The sequence below is a fragment of the Panthera leo genome, chromosome C2 (assembly GCF_018350215.1).
Source record: "Panthera leo isolate Ple1 chromosome C2, P.leo_Ple1_pat1.1, whole genome shotgun sequence".
Classification (NCBI taxonomy): domain Eukaryota; kingdom Metazoa; phylum Chordata; class Mammalia; order Carnivora; family Felidae; genus Panthera; species Panthera leo.
In genome coordinates this window covers 103,849,095-103,864,400 of record NC_056687.1, presented here as the reverse complement: position 1 = coordinate 103,864,400, position 15,306 = coordinate 103,849,095, and the positions used below count along the sequence as shown (strand labels likewise).

The window sequence follows — 15,306 nt, the reverse complement described above, 5'->3', positions numbered from 1 at the left end:
TAGCTAGATTCATCTAAGCTTGTATTGTTATGTAAACTATAGAGTGATGGGCCAGTGAAAGTGTTTCTACTTATAGAAATTGTGGATCCTTCTTGAACTTGAATTTTTGGGCTCGATTATTTTAAATATAACTAATCAATGGACAGTAAACAAAGTGATCTCTGGATGACTAAAATAGATATCATACGGTCTTTCCTTCCTATCTCATATACTTTAGGCCTAGCAGAAATCCTTCAGCCTTGTGCATAGCTTATGTATTCTTATATTAGACACGATTTTCATAAGCTTGGTTATCTGGTTTCCACATGCACTGCTATTAAAAGCAAAAAGGCAGGTGGAATGGAGAGGGACTCTTATATGCAGAAACACTGATAGCAGATCAGAGGAAGAGACCACCATATAAAAAACAGGACATAACAGACACATGAAAAGATGCTTAACATCACTCATCATCAGGGAAATGCAAATCAAACTACAATGAGATATCACCTCACACCTGTCAGAATGGCTAAAATAAAAAACACAAAAAGACCAATAAGTGTTGGTGAGAATGTGGAGAAAAAGGAACACTGATGCACTCTTGATGGGAATGCAAACTGGTGCAGCCACTGTGGAAAACAGTGTGAGGATTCCTCAAAAAGTTGAAAATAGAATTACCCTACCATTCAGTAACTGCATTACTGGGTATTTACCCAAAAAATACAAAAAACACAATTCAAAAGTGTACATGCACCCCTGTGTTTATTGCAGCATTATTTACAATAGCCAATTTATAGAAGCAACCCAAGTGTCCATTGATAGATGAATGGTTAAAAAAGATGCGCCTTATCTATCTATCTCTATAATAGAATATTACTCAGCCATAAAAAAGAATGAAATCTTGCCATTTGCAATGACATGGATGGAGCTAACAAACTGATATTTACTAGAGGGGAGGTGGATGGAGGGAAGGGTGAAATAGGTGAGGGGATTAAGAGTGCACTTATCATGATGAGCACTGAGTAATGTGTAGAATTGTTGAATCTCTATATTGTACACCTGAAACTAATATAACACTGTATATTAACTATACTGGAATTAAAAATAAAATAAAATAAAATAAAATAAAGGGCATGATTCGAAGCCAAGGCAATGTAGAACTATTTAATATGGTTGTAGCAAATCCCAACGGAGCCTGAGGGCATTTCTGTGTTATATGATGTGATGGCCCTGTATTACAAACAAAATACTAAATTATCATCAGTGTTCTTTTTGTCCTTTGTTTGTAATAAAATTCTAGACTGATTTCAAACCAAAATGATTAAATATAAGTTGCTGTGCCTCAAGATTTAAGGTCTTGACCATCAGGAAAACTTTTTCCTGTTCCCTGTCCTGATTCCTCTATGCTCTCCCTCCACTCCTCTGCACATGTACAACATACACGCTGACTCCTCATCCCAGACTCACCTGCTGAGGGCATTTCCCTTAGGAAAGAGTGGTTTAGCTGCCCCTCCTTTGGGTGCCCTTTACTTGTACTCTCATGACTTTCACAACCCTGTATGGTAATTGCCTGTTTACTTGCTAATCTCTCCTAGCAAACCAAAATCTATTTACTAATATGTATGCTTACTACTTTGCACAATAGCACCTGGCAAATAATAGATGCTTATAGATACTTCTTGAATAAATGGATGGCTGAATAAATGTGAGTGAATCCAAAACAACTTTTGGGTAGCCAACGTTCATTTGTATAGTAGTTTAGAAAAGTAGCCTGCCCAAACCTTTTGAAAATTTGTCTTCTAATCTGTTTGGAAATTTCTGTCACAAAGCATCACAGTGGATAAGAAACAAAATTGAATCTAAATTCTAAATCTAAATCTAAATCTAAATCTAAATTAAATCTAAATCTAAATCTAAATGGGTACTATGTATAAATATTCTAATATAATAGAGACATTATGGAATAAATGTATTGTTCCTTAAGAGTTCTTGTTTGATATTAAATTATCCACATCAAATCACACAATTGAATAGACTCCACTCCTATAATTTAAAGAATTATTTTGGAAAATACTACTTTAAGAACCATTAATAGTTCATCATTGACTTGGCTGAAAGAGAACAATAGGAAACATGTTATTTCATGGATCTAGTAATTAAGAAAAAATGCTGTTATATGGAATAATTTAAATTCAGAAAAAAGAAAAGCTTATTTCTGACAAGTTTACTAATGACCAAAAATTAGATGGCAGTAAAAAATATTAGGTGATAGCATTAAATTTCAAAATGCCACATTCAAGTCATCAGACTTGGAAGTACAATGATACATATGAATGAAGAAGGCGCAGGGTTTAAAGTACAGCGCCAGGAATAAAACAGAGATTAAAGAGAAGGGTTATTAAACCCTGGATGGTTGGTGAAAAAGATTATGACATTTTTTCATACTAGGATAATGGCTTTGAAATTCCTTTTATTTGTCTGAGTGAGAATCATAGCTATTAGTATTACTTAGTGTTAGAATAAAATTGGTGAAACCCACTAATACAGGAAGAGTCGGATTAGACTGGATATTTTAGGGCCTCTGTGAACCCTCTGACTTAGCAGGCTGACTGCCCCAGGAGCCTTTTCTGAGGTCTTTTCTTTCCTTCCTTTCCCCCCTTCATCTGGCCTGTGTCAACTATGCTTTTTCATTATCTGAGATCATAATTGGACCCCATAAGAACTGGGCTTTGTTCCAAAATAGATATTTGGCTGTGGCCATTTAATAGTGTTGCCTTAAAAATAAAAAGGCACACTAAAAAACAAAAACAAAAACATTGAATATACTAAGTATGCACAGACTTCATCCTCCTGCCACTGTGGTAGGTACCCCCATAGGCTCAGGATAGAGTGAGGCTCTTGGAAAGGAAGAGGATGTCTGTTGAACATACTGTATGATTTGTTGTACAAAAGCTAATAAAGTTTAAATTAAACAAAGTTTAATAGTTTGTTTTTGGATGGAATAAAAATTGCCTCCTGTCAGAAATAGCTGCATCAAAATGTCTGCTTTTTCCTTTCCTGTTTTGCGTTAGAAAGTTAATAAGAGAGTAGCTGGTGTGAATTGCTCTATGAAACTTGAGCTCAAGAAAACATTACTTGTCTATTTTTATCACTCAAATCACTTTCTGAGTGTTTCTTGCCAGGGCTGGTGAAGAATCTGATGTCAGCCATTATTTGGGTTCTTTCCCCACCCCCCTCCACCCCCACCCCTGCCACATACATGCACACACTGTATCGTCCTGGCCTTGGTCTCCCAGGGCTCATTTGGTCCTGGGTACATTGGGAGAGGCCTGGTCCTGAGCCATCGTCATGGTCACCATGGCTCCTTCTATTCATTTTGCCAAGTGGGAAATGGGCATGGTGAGCTCCCAGAAGTGCCCACCCATGCTCCTTGTCCCTGCAGGCAGGTTCCACAAGTGCCAGTCAAGGGCAGCATGCTCCAAAGCCACCTATTTGTGGGCACCCTACTCAGATATCTGCCACCTCTGGGTACTCTATGGGAATAAGGGCTGAGGCCCCCAGACTGGATTCACTGCACCCCCAGCCTGCCCCTTCCCTTCCCGGCCCCCTAGTACCTCAGCTCTGGAAGGGCTTTTCTTGGCCTCCTCTTTCACAGTGAGGTTTAATGATCCATCTGGAAGCCCTAAACGGACAAAACTTTATGACCACAAAAGCCTATTTACCTTTCCTGCACATAAAAGGGTTTTAATTTTTAGGAATGCAATAATATGGCCTGCCATCTCCCAAGGATAGACTCTATATTTACTTTAGCAGGTGGAAACCAGCAGTTGCGTTTATACATTTAGTTTTCATATCCTTCCGCATTGAATTCTCAATCACCCACATTCCTCCCCCACCCCAGGTTTTGCATGTTTAATCATGGCATGTTCTAAAGGTTAAGGATTTAGGATCTTATATTCCTTGGAAGTGTATGACTATCACAATCTTAAAGACTGGTCTATTTCTCTTTCTTTCATCTTTCTCTGTCTGTTTTTGTCTCTGCCTTTCTCTCTCTCTCTCTCTCTCTCTCTCTCTCTCTCTCTCTCTCCCCCCTCTCCTCTCTCTCTCTCTCTCTCTCTTTTACACACACACACACACACACACACACACACACACACACACACTGTTAAAGATCTGAGAATATTTGTTTTGTTCCAAAACAAATCTCTTAGCAATCAAAGAATGGTGGCGAGGGAATTTTTGTCTCGTAATGCTAAATTGTAATTATTTTACTCATCCCCCAAACTTTCTCCATATATTAGAAACTTACTATAACATGATCCAGTTGTAGTATGGAATTTAGCATACCCAGGTGCCCTTGGCAGCTAAGAAGGCATAGTTACTGGGTAGTCCTTATAACATGGCCACATGTGTGACACAGTGCATAGTAGTGACTATGGCAGGCTTTCCTTCTATTAAAACATTTTTTTAATTTTTTTTTTTTTGTATTTAAGACAGAGAGACAGAGTGCGAGTGGAGGAGGAGCAGAGCGAGAGGGAGACACAGAATCCAAAGCAGACTCCAGGCTCTGAGCTGTCAGCACAGAGCCTGATGTGGGGCTTGAACCCATGAACTGTGAGACTCAAGACCTGAGCCAAAGTTGGATGCTTAACCGACTAAGCCACCCGTGTCCCTCCTTCTATTTTTATTTAGCCTTCCAATCCTATTTTTATTTAGCCTATCTTGCTTAGCTTAAATCAGAAATTTATAAATCCCTTTTTAAACTCTGATTTTGCCAAAGATATACAAGTCTGATCAGATTTTGCCAGTCAAAAGCCATTTAAACTCCTGAAATTTAGTTTAGACAATCCCTGTTCTTCTCTGTAGTATGTTCCTATAAAGGATATAGAAAACAAAGATAACAAAAAATTAATATAAGTATACCTAATTCTATTGCACTTCACTTTATTGTGACCTGCACATTTTACATTTTTACATATTGGAAGTTTGTGGATCTGCATCAAACAAGTTTATGGGCACCATTTTTCCAACAGCATTTGCTCACTTTGTGTCTCTTGTGTCACATTTTGGTAATTTTTGCAATAATTCAGAATTTTTTCTTATTATTATATTTGTTATGGTGATCTGTGATCAATGGTCTTTGATGTTACTATTGTAATTATTTTGGATTGCCATGAACCATGCCCATATAAGATGGTGAACTTAATCGATAAATGTTGTGTGTGTTCCGACTGCTCCACTGACTGGCCATTCCCCGTCTCTCTTCCTCTTCTGAGGCCTTCCTATAGAGAATAGAGACACAACAATATTGAACTTAAGCCAATTAATAACCCTATAATGACTTCTAAGTGTTCAAGTGAAAGGAAAAGTCACATTAAAATCTAGAAATGATTGAGGCGCCTGGGTGGCTCAGTCGGTTAAGCGTCCAACTTCAGCTCAGGTCACGATCTCGCGGTCCGCGAGTTCGAGCCCCGCGTCGGGCTCTGGGCTGATGGCTCAGAGCCTGGAGCCTGCTTCCAATTCTGTGCCTCCCTCTCTCTCTGCCCCTCCCCCGTTCATGCTCTGTCTCTCTCTGTCTCAAAAATAAATAAACATTAAAAAATAAAAATAAAAAAAATTTTAAATCTAGAAATGATTAAGCTTAGTGAGGAAGACATGTTGAAAGCCAAGACAGGCTGCAAGCTAGGCCTCTTATACCAAATAGCCAAGTTATGAATGCATGGGAAAAGTTCTTAAAGGAAATTAAAAGTGCTACCCCAGGGAACACACAGATGATAAGGAAGTGAAACAGTCGTACTAGTGACATGGAGAAAGTTTGAGTGGTCTGGGTAGAAAATCAAACCAGCTACAACATTACCTTAAACCAGAGCCTAATCCAGAGCAAGATCCTAACTCTCTTAAGTTTTGTGAAGGCCAAGAGAGGTGAGGAAGCTGCAGAAGAAAAGTTTGATGTTAGCAGAGTTTGAATCATGAGATTTAAGGAAAGAAACCATCTCGGTAACATACAAGTGCAAGGTGAAGCAGCAAGTGCTGATGTAGAAGCTGCAGCAAGTTATCCAGGAGATCCAGCTAAGATCAGTAATGCAGGTGGCCACACTACACAGCAAATTTTCAATATAGATTAAACAGCATTGGAAGAAGATGCCATCTAAGGACTTTCATAGCTAGAGAGGAGAAGTCAATCCTCTGAGGCTTCAAAGCTTCAGAGGACAGGCTGACTCTCTTATTAGGGGATAATGCAGCTGGTTATTTTAAGTTAAAGCCAGTGCTCACTGATCATTTTGAAAATCCTAGGGTCCTCAGCAGTTATAAATCTATTTGTGCTCTATAAATAGAACAACAAAGCCTGGATGACAGCACATCTGTTGCAACATGGTTTCCTGAATATTTTAAGCTCACTGTTGAGACCTACTGCTCAGAATGAAAGTTTTTTTTTCCAAAATATGACTGCTCATTGACCATGTACGTGGCCACCCAAGAACTCTCATGGATGTGTAAAAAGAGGTTAATGGTGTTTTCATGCCTGCTAACACAATATCCATTCTGTAGACCATGGATTAAGAAGTAATTTAAACTTTAAGTTTTATTATTTAAGAAAAATACATTTCATAAGACTATAGCTGCCATAGATAATGATTCCTCTGATGGATCTAGGCAAAGTAAATGGAAAACTTTCTGGAAAGGATTCACTATTCTAGATGCCATTCAGAACATTCACTCTTCAGAGGCATGTGTGTGGCTCAGTCAGTTAAGCGTCCAACTCTTGATTTTGGCTCAGGTCATGATCTAACAGTTTGTGGAGTCATCGAGCCTGGTGTTGAGCTCTGTGCTAACAGTGCAGAGCCTGCTTGGGATTCTCTCTCTCCCCCTCTCTCTGTCCCTACCCCACTCGTTCCCTCTCTCTCTCTCTTAAAAACGTAAAATAAAAAAGAACATTCACGGTCCATGGGAAGAGGTCAAAGTATCAACATGAACAGGAGTTTGGAAGAAGTTGATTCCAACCTTCATGGATGACTTTGAGAGGTTCAAGACGAGTGGAAGAAATAACAGCAGATGTGGTGGAAATAGCTAGAAAACTAGAAGTGGAGGCTGAAGATGTGAATGAATGACTGCAATCTCATGATAAAATGTTAACACAGATGAGGAATTACTTCTTATGAATGAGCAAAGAAAGTGGTTTCTTGAGCTGGAATATACTCCTGGTGAAGATGCTGTAAAGATTGTTGAAATGACAATAAAGGAGTTATTAGAATATTGCATAGATTTAGTTGGTGAAGCAGTGGCAGGATTTGAAAGGATTGACTCCAATTGTGAAAGAAGTTCTTCTCTGGGTAACATGCTATCAAACAGCATCACATTCTACAGAGAAATTGTTGATGAAAGAAAGAGCCAATCAATGAGGCAAACTTCATTGCTGTCTTATTTTAAGAAGTTGCCACAACCACCCCAACCTTCAGCAGCTATCATCCTGGTCAATCAGCAGCTGTCAACATCCAGGCAAGACCCTCCACCGACAAAAAGATTAAGACTAGCTGGAAGCTCAGATGATGGTTAGCACTTTTTAGCAACAAAGTATTTTTAAATTAACGCATATACATTTTTTTAGACATAATGCTGTTGCACACTTAATAGACTACAGTAAAGTATACACACAATTTTATATGCACTGAGAAACAAAAAAAAATTTTTTTTTGACCTGCTTTATTGTGATATTTGCTTTTATTGCAGTGGTCTGGAACTGGATCAGCAGTATCTCAAGAAATGCCTGTATTTAATCTTCTCTCCTCTGTATAATTACTGTAGAGCCTGCAGTCACCCTTTGAAATCAACGTTGTGAAGCCTAGCTTTGGTACTTGGCCTATCAGTAGGCTGAATATTAGGCCGAGGGAGACAGAGGTTGTGGGTGATATGTGTTGGTTGAAATTTTGTGTGTGTGACCAAAAGGACTATACAGAGGGTTTCATTTTGGTTTTAAGAATTTTTTTTAATTGAAAATCAAAAAGCCTAGTTCTGTAGGCATTTCAGTTCAGTTTCTAACTCTGATTTCTTCTTTTTTATGTATAAATCAGACTACATTTAGCAATAATTTTAAGGGGCCTTTGTTTGGTCCCATTTACAAAATTGATTAACTAAACATTTAAGCTGCTTATAAATTTAAGATCTTTACTGTTTTCTTTTTAGGTAATTAAATTGAGTTAAACAAAATGTTGGTAGGTGGTAAATACTACTTTGGTCTTCAAGTTCTCTTAAATGTTCTAAATACATAATATTACAAGAAAGAATAGATTTTTGGATAGGAAATTTTTTTATTTTAAAAAGTCTTCTATACTTACATTTAACTTTTGAAACTTCTGGGGCATAAAAGACAAAAATCCCTTTTAAGGAAGGCAGGTGACATCTCAGTTAGCTAAGGTTACTTATGACCAGAGATTTCGGTCAGACTTGCAAAGACCCAGAACACCTCTCATCACCAGCTAGGAAAACCACCAAATGCCAAACAATTAGGGCTATTTCTCAGTATACTGAAATTACTAATAACCTCGGATTTCCATCTGGACATTGATTAGATTCTAGTCAGCCTAGAAGGCACACATAGAAATTATTTTATAATTGTTCTCTCATAGATTTCATAGTCTTGCATATTCGTATGTCCATGGTTTAGATTACATACACCTTACCAAGTTCTGATTGCTGGCACAAGTTCTATCATATGCCAGGGCCACTGTTTGCATCCTTTTGGTTCCTAAATTATATAAAAGACTTCCATTTAAGTCTGAAGACTTTTGAGCTAGATGTGATTTTTTTTTAATGTTTGTTTACTTGTGAGAGAGAGAGACACACACACACAGAGCATGAGCAGAGGGGCAGAGAGAGAGGGAGACGACAGAATCCAAAGCAGGCTCCAGGCTCCGAGCTGTCAGCACAGAGCCTATGTGGGTCCCGAACCCATGAACTGAGAGATCATGACCTGAACTGAGTCAGACGTTTAACTAATGAGCCACCCAGGTGCCCCTAGATATAATCTTTTCACATGTTCCTAGGACCACATACTCTCTAACTTAAAATGATCTATATTGAATTGGAATATTTCAGTGTCTACCTTAAAGTCAACTCTCATGAAGTCATAGTTTCTACAGTAGTAAAAACTGAAAACATTTATGCATTTTTGGCATTTGCCAGTAAGCAAACTTAGGTATCAACTTTTCTTTTCTTTTCTTTTTTCTTTTCTTTTTTCTTTTCTTTTCTTTTCTTTTCTCTTTTCTTTTCTTTTCTTTCTCTTTCTCTCTTTCTCACTTTGCTTTGCTTGCTTTTCTTTCCTTTTCTTTAGTTTTCTTTCCTTTTCTTTAGTTTTCTTTTCTTTTCTTTTCTTTTCTTTTCTTTTCTTTTCTTTTCTTTTCTTTTCTTTTCTTTTCTTTCGAACCACCTCTGTGCCAGGCACTGTGCTAGGCAAAAGGAATGTAATCATTGTTGAGGCAAACATGGATTCTCTCTTCTTAAAGCATATGATAAAGTTGGGTTGACCATATCCTAGTAGTAAAATTGGGGACTATAGGGCAAGTATTTGTATATTGGGGCTGATTTCTGCCAATGAATAAACTACCTCAAGGTACTAATTTTCTCCTTCTCTGGAGTGAAACTAATGCCTGTTCTGTTGGAGTTGCTATAAAATTAACTTGGAGATAATTACTAGCAAACAACTAGAATTTGTGTTTGGTTACATCAAGAGTAACCTCATGGAACAAAAAAGTTCACTTCTGAAAGCAATCAGTTTATTCCCTATTCACTAATGAGCTTTATGTTAAAATGATGCTACTTTGCCTTTTAAGACCTTACTATCAGATATCACAATAAAGCTTGCTCATTGGATATTGGAACAAGTCACACAGTACAGAACCATTTAGGCCAATTCCTGCCTTATTTCCACTTGGAAAATTTTTTGAATGGAACATTTATCATTCTGAAAGAACTTCATGTGAAAACTCCATGTTTTACTTCCTGATTCTCAAGAATTTATTTAGCATTTAAGAATTTAGAAGTTATTCTAATCAGTCAAGATGACTTAAAAAATGTGGCCTTATTTTCACAAGTTTTAGGTCATTAAATAGTATATGCAAATGGGTTTCTAAGTGGGTTCAACTCATGGCAACACTTGGGAAATAGCTTTATTCTTCTCTCACTACTGCTTTCAAGTGACATAGCATCAAAGGATATGGAAATAGGTCCTAGAAGATTAAACAGAAAAGTGGTTAGCCATTAGGAATATCAGTTTCCTCTTCAGTCATTATCATTTTTAAATGAATATTGAGGAGAATCAGATGCTACCTGTGTTTGATAGGACCCAAGAATGATTCTCTGCTAGGCAAAATAGTCTTTTTCAACAAAGCATGTCAGGGTGCATTTGAACCTTGGAGAATAATAAAGTCTCAGGATGATCTTTTCCTGGAACTCTGGAAGTCCTGACACCTTCACAAGATGTTTTTTTTTCTTCTCAGGGGAAGCAGATGGAATTAACAGACTCCATTATCTGCTATTCTTAGGCAAGCTAAACCACGATTTGTGCTCCCCTTTCCCAAGAGGATGAGATACTTTAGCAAAAAAAGATAAATTTTTTTGCAAATGCAGTTAAAAGTCTCTCTTTAGAAATTATAATCACTGTTTCTGTTTCTTTTAAAAAGAGTATAAGGTTTACCTGCTCTCCCAAATGATGAAAGAGGATGTGATTGGATGTTGTCAGTGAGCCACAACTTCTGCCCCAGGGAAAATAATTACCCTCTTCGGAATAGTCAGTTGGTTGCTCCTGAAGTGCTTGGCTATGGGCTATGAGTAAAACCCAGCCACATCAGCTTGAAGCCTAGAAAGATTGGATACATTGAAGAATCCAATCTTTTACAGAAGGTTAGAAGCAGTGTGGGTAATAACAAAAGATTGTATTTGAGAGGGATATTTAAAACTTTTGTTTTTTCTCTTTTTATATCCTGAATCTTCCAGAATCAAAGGAAGGTATAGCCCAGAGAGGAAATCATCTGTAGTTTTGGCATGTTCTATCATAGTGAATGAGAGAAGCAAATCTAGCCAGCCAAGTCTAGCCTGATAATGAATGGGGCAACTTCCAGATGGTGGAATTCAGCACGCACCTACCTACCTATATTGTTCTCTAGGACAATATAAAATAGTTTAGTAAGTCACAGAGCTTAAGTGTTAGAAGAATGCAGCATTCTCCATATAGTTGATGCCTGGAAAAACGTTTGCTGTTTCAAGGCTTGACAGAGGTACTGACATATGTCCTCCTTAATCTAAATGTAATATGTAGCACTTCATGGCATATCATAAAGAAAAATCTCTAGAGCAGAGGGAGCAGTTATATAATGGTAAGGCTGACTTCTCCATATGGGACCAAGATAGGTCAGTTATATTTTTGCAAAATGAACCTAAAATTACAAGCTAAATTCTGACTTATGTCTGGTGATAGGAAATAATTCACATTTAGATTTCCTCACAGATATGTTATCCTTCTGTCAGCTGTTTACTGACATGAAACCTCATTGTAGAAAAGCTAGAGGTTCATTTTTACCTAGCTCAGCAACAATGTGTAAAATGACTATTTTCTCCTGTTTGTTTTATATTCCCTTTAAGAATAAACTGCATCTGTCCAAACAAATTCAACTTGTAAAAAATCAGAAAATCAGGAAGCTATTCCTAATCATTGAAATCAGCTCTTAGAATTTTAAATATGGAAACTACGTGTTATTATCAAATGAGAAGCAGTCGTGACCGTTTGCAACAGCCGCTGTTCTGCAAATCTGATATACCAGTTCACTAAAACCCCTATTTATAAGTGTCACATTTGCATGCATAAAATTGAACTGCTCATTCCAATTCATGCTGCCAGTGAATTTTGGAAGGAGGAATCATGAGATTTTTGAGAGGCTCTTTATTTTATTTAGTATCCATATGTTATGGAGCACATAGATGGAAATACAGTATAGTTGTACTTTAAGCTAGCCATTTGGTGATCAAAACGACGTTTGAGTCGAGTTTGGCATATTATTCTGATTTTGTCATTATTAACAAAATTTATGGTTTTGAATTTTTATAGCAGTTGTCCTTGGGTCCTCAGGGGGCTGTTTTGTTGTAAACTAGTCCACTATTGCTGGAAGGGGAATACCAGACTCTTTTCATTCTTTATCTCAATAATTTTTTACATCTGTATCATTATTAATAAGGATAAAAAGAACTACCTTATATTTTTAGAGAGCTTAAGATTTAGTCATACTTAGTGTTTTTTTTTTTTTTACACCCAACATGGGGCTTGAACTCACAACCCTGATATCAGGAGTCACGTGCTCCAGTGACTTAGCCAGCCCAGCACCCCTAGTCATCGTTATTGTATCATGTAGTTTCTTCACATAAAATTGGTGATACAGCTAAAGCAGATATTTTGAAGGAGGGAATTGAAGTCTAGAGAGTAAATGACTGGTCCAGGTTTGAAGAATTAGTTAAGACTAGAGCCAGCCAGCCAGAAACCCTGCTCCTTCTGCTCTTACAGGGTGCTAGCATTCTTTACAGGACGGTCTTGACAGAGTTGATGGGGGTAGATGGTTGTGTCTGCTTCTCTGCCAATTTTAAGTCTAATGAATTCCTCTCTTGCTGGAGGGCTGCAGCAGCACCCTCCTTTATGCTTTCTGAACCTTAACAGGTTGCACCATGCATTTTGGTACTTGATTAGAATTCTAGAATTGGGGAACAAAAACTTAGATCATCTAGCCAAGGCCTTTGTTCAAATGAGTGGAGTGAAGAAGCTGCTGTGTTTGAGATGCAGCAGCTAATAAATAGTAGTCCTGGAACCAGAACTCCTCTATCCTATCTCTTTCCACCACATGAATTGTTCTCTGTAGTTTCATTTCGATAAGCCAGACTCCACACCAAGAATTTAAGCTTTTGGAGGACAGGGACTTCTTAGATCTCCCCATGACCATTCCACAGTGCTGAATACATTCCCAAGGTCATGGAAGTGCATACTGAATTGATTTCAGAGCAAAAGAATTCTGCTAGTTGTGCTGGCTCTGGCTCCCTCCAACCAAGTGCTTGTGGGGGGGAAGGGGGGAGATATTTGTCTCAGTTTGACAAGTCCTTTTCTGGCTCTGCTGTGAATGTGCTATAGCAATGGTGGCTGTGGGTGATGGATACAAAGTCAAGTACTAATTTCACAGGACTGCACTCTTTCCTAAATAGATGGTCATCATGAAAATATTCTCCTGAGCCTCCTTGTTTGTAGTACTGGGTGTGTAGAGCATGGATTGATAGAGGGACTTCTTTAAGAGGCAAGGCACTCATGCTTGTTTCATTTCAAGTATATTCCAAGGAGTTGTTATAGCCCTATAAATAATCATTGATCCTTCCAGGATGCCTCACAGCAAGTGTTTCTGTTTTGCAGATGAATCAAGAAAGTGAGAGTTGTTAAGTTTTCTACCTAAGGCAAATGGGTTGATACTGTGCAAGCAGATAGATACTCTGAAGGACGATGGGGCAGGAGGCCTTTCTCTGCATCTTTGCCTTTGCCAGATGTGTGTACAAGGAACATCCCATGCCTAAAGGGAAGATAGAAAACTCTAACCTGTGTCACTTTAATACACCAACATCAGCAAAGGCCCAGAATCAAAGCTGGCTGTGTTATCTCTTCTAACCAGAAGCTCTCTCAGGAAAGTACAGTTGGAAAAGCAAAATAATTTCCAGTTGTGTCTTTGAAGTTGTCTGGTGTGTTATCATGGGTTTTTAATACCTACTGTGGATATTTTTAAAATAGAGAGAAATTATAAGGTGATAAATAGAGGAACTGTTTGAACAACTACATCTGAGGCCTAAAAAGTAACCTACATAAAATTTTATTTTCCTCCTTTACTTTGCAGCTGTGTCTGTATTCTGATGCTGGAGAATTTTCTTTTTAAATTAGAGACTTATACATGCTGGTAGTGAAACTGTTATACATTATGTGATTTTTATACCATGAAGTTTCTCATTTTTATGAGATCTATCATTTCCTTTGCGCGTGCGTGTGTGTGTGTGTGTGTGTGTGTGTGTGTGTGTGTGAGTGTGTTAGTGATTAACATGTCTATAAGAAAATCTATTTGCTTCAGTCTTCTCCTGTGGCTGGTCAAATGAATCTTGCCACTCATGGCTCATTTTAATTGGTGACTATATGAGTTTATTATACTAATTTTTCTGTTCTTTTGTCAGGCCACTACTGGGCAGTTCAATGGTTTAGTTCTATTTTGGGGCTCCTACACGAGCAATACAGCAAGAGAAGAGTGCCTGGCATGTAGCAGGTAATAGGTGCTCAGTAAATGTACATTGAATGAACTAAATAAACTGCAGAATGAATAACTCCAGAGCCAATCACAAAATATGGAATACATCAGTTAATGACCTATTTTAGAATCATAGAATGCTATAGCAGGAAGTGACATTAGAGGTCACTTAATCTAGTTCCCTGTTAGGAGATATCAAATGAACTAGATCTGTTTGCTGTAGAAAAGCTTTTTTTTTTTTTTAAATATTAATTTAATTTTGAGAGACAGAGGGAGGGAGAGAAGAGAATGAGTGGGGGAGGGGCAGAGAGAGAGAGGGAGACACAGAATATGAAGCAGACTCCAGGCTCTGAGCTGTCAGCACAGAGCCCCTGTAAGGCTCAAGCTCAGAAGCTGTGAGATCATGACCTGAGCCAAAGTTGGACGCTTAACCGACTGAGTTACCCAGGCACTCTTGCTCTAGAAAATCTTTTTAAAGAGATTTGGAGTATTGGAAAGGATTCTAGGTTTACAGACAGCTAGATGATCTAGGCGCCATGCCAGCTAACCACTTGCTTTTTTGCATGACCCTGGAGATACTACTCAGTGTTTGCCCTCTTAAGGATAAAATGAGACAATGGATGCAAATTGTAGGGTTCATGTATTTCATCTCCCTCCTACCCTTTTGCACTTTTAGCAACAAATGACACACCCATCCTGAACACTGGGCACAGGGCCTGGTACCTCACCTCAACTGAACACAGCTATTGGTCTAGGAGGTGGAAACATGATTGAAGCAGGACCAGTGTTAAAAAACAAACTTCAACCAAGTATATTTGAAGGTTGAGTTGGCTTTGTTAACGCTTCATGAATTGGGCAGCATCCCATCTAGCAAGTAGGTTGGGAACTCTTGAGGAGTTCTTCAGAGTGTAAGCTTTTCCGTAGAAGGAGGGTGAGTCAAGAAAGTCGGTAGCGAAAAAGGATTGTTCCAGGCAAGGGCAGCTAGCTTTCCCTTAGGGGAAAAAGCAAGGGATCTTATCAC

General features: G+C 38.2%; 1 protein-coding gene across 11 annotated transcripts in view; it reads left to right on the top strand.

Annotated features, from left to right (window-relative positions):
- Nucleotides 1-15,306, top strand: part of PPM1L (protein phosphatase, Mg2+/Mn2+ dependent 1L) — a 288,540-nt gene that overhangs the window by 146,905 nt on the left and 126,329 nt on the right. Inside the window, exon 1 of one of the 11 annotated variants that reach the window (XM_042903675.1) lies at nt 14,283-14,303. The exons of the other annotated variants lie outside the window; for them this stretch is intronic. The gene's annotated coding sequence lies outside the window, so the exon portion shown is untranslated. Of the gene's footprint in view, nt 1-14,282; nt 14,304-15,306 lie in introns of those variants that run through there. 11 annotated transcript variants of the gene reach the window in all.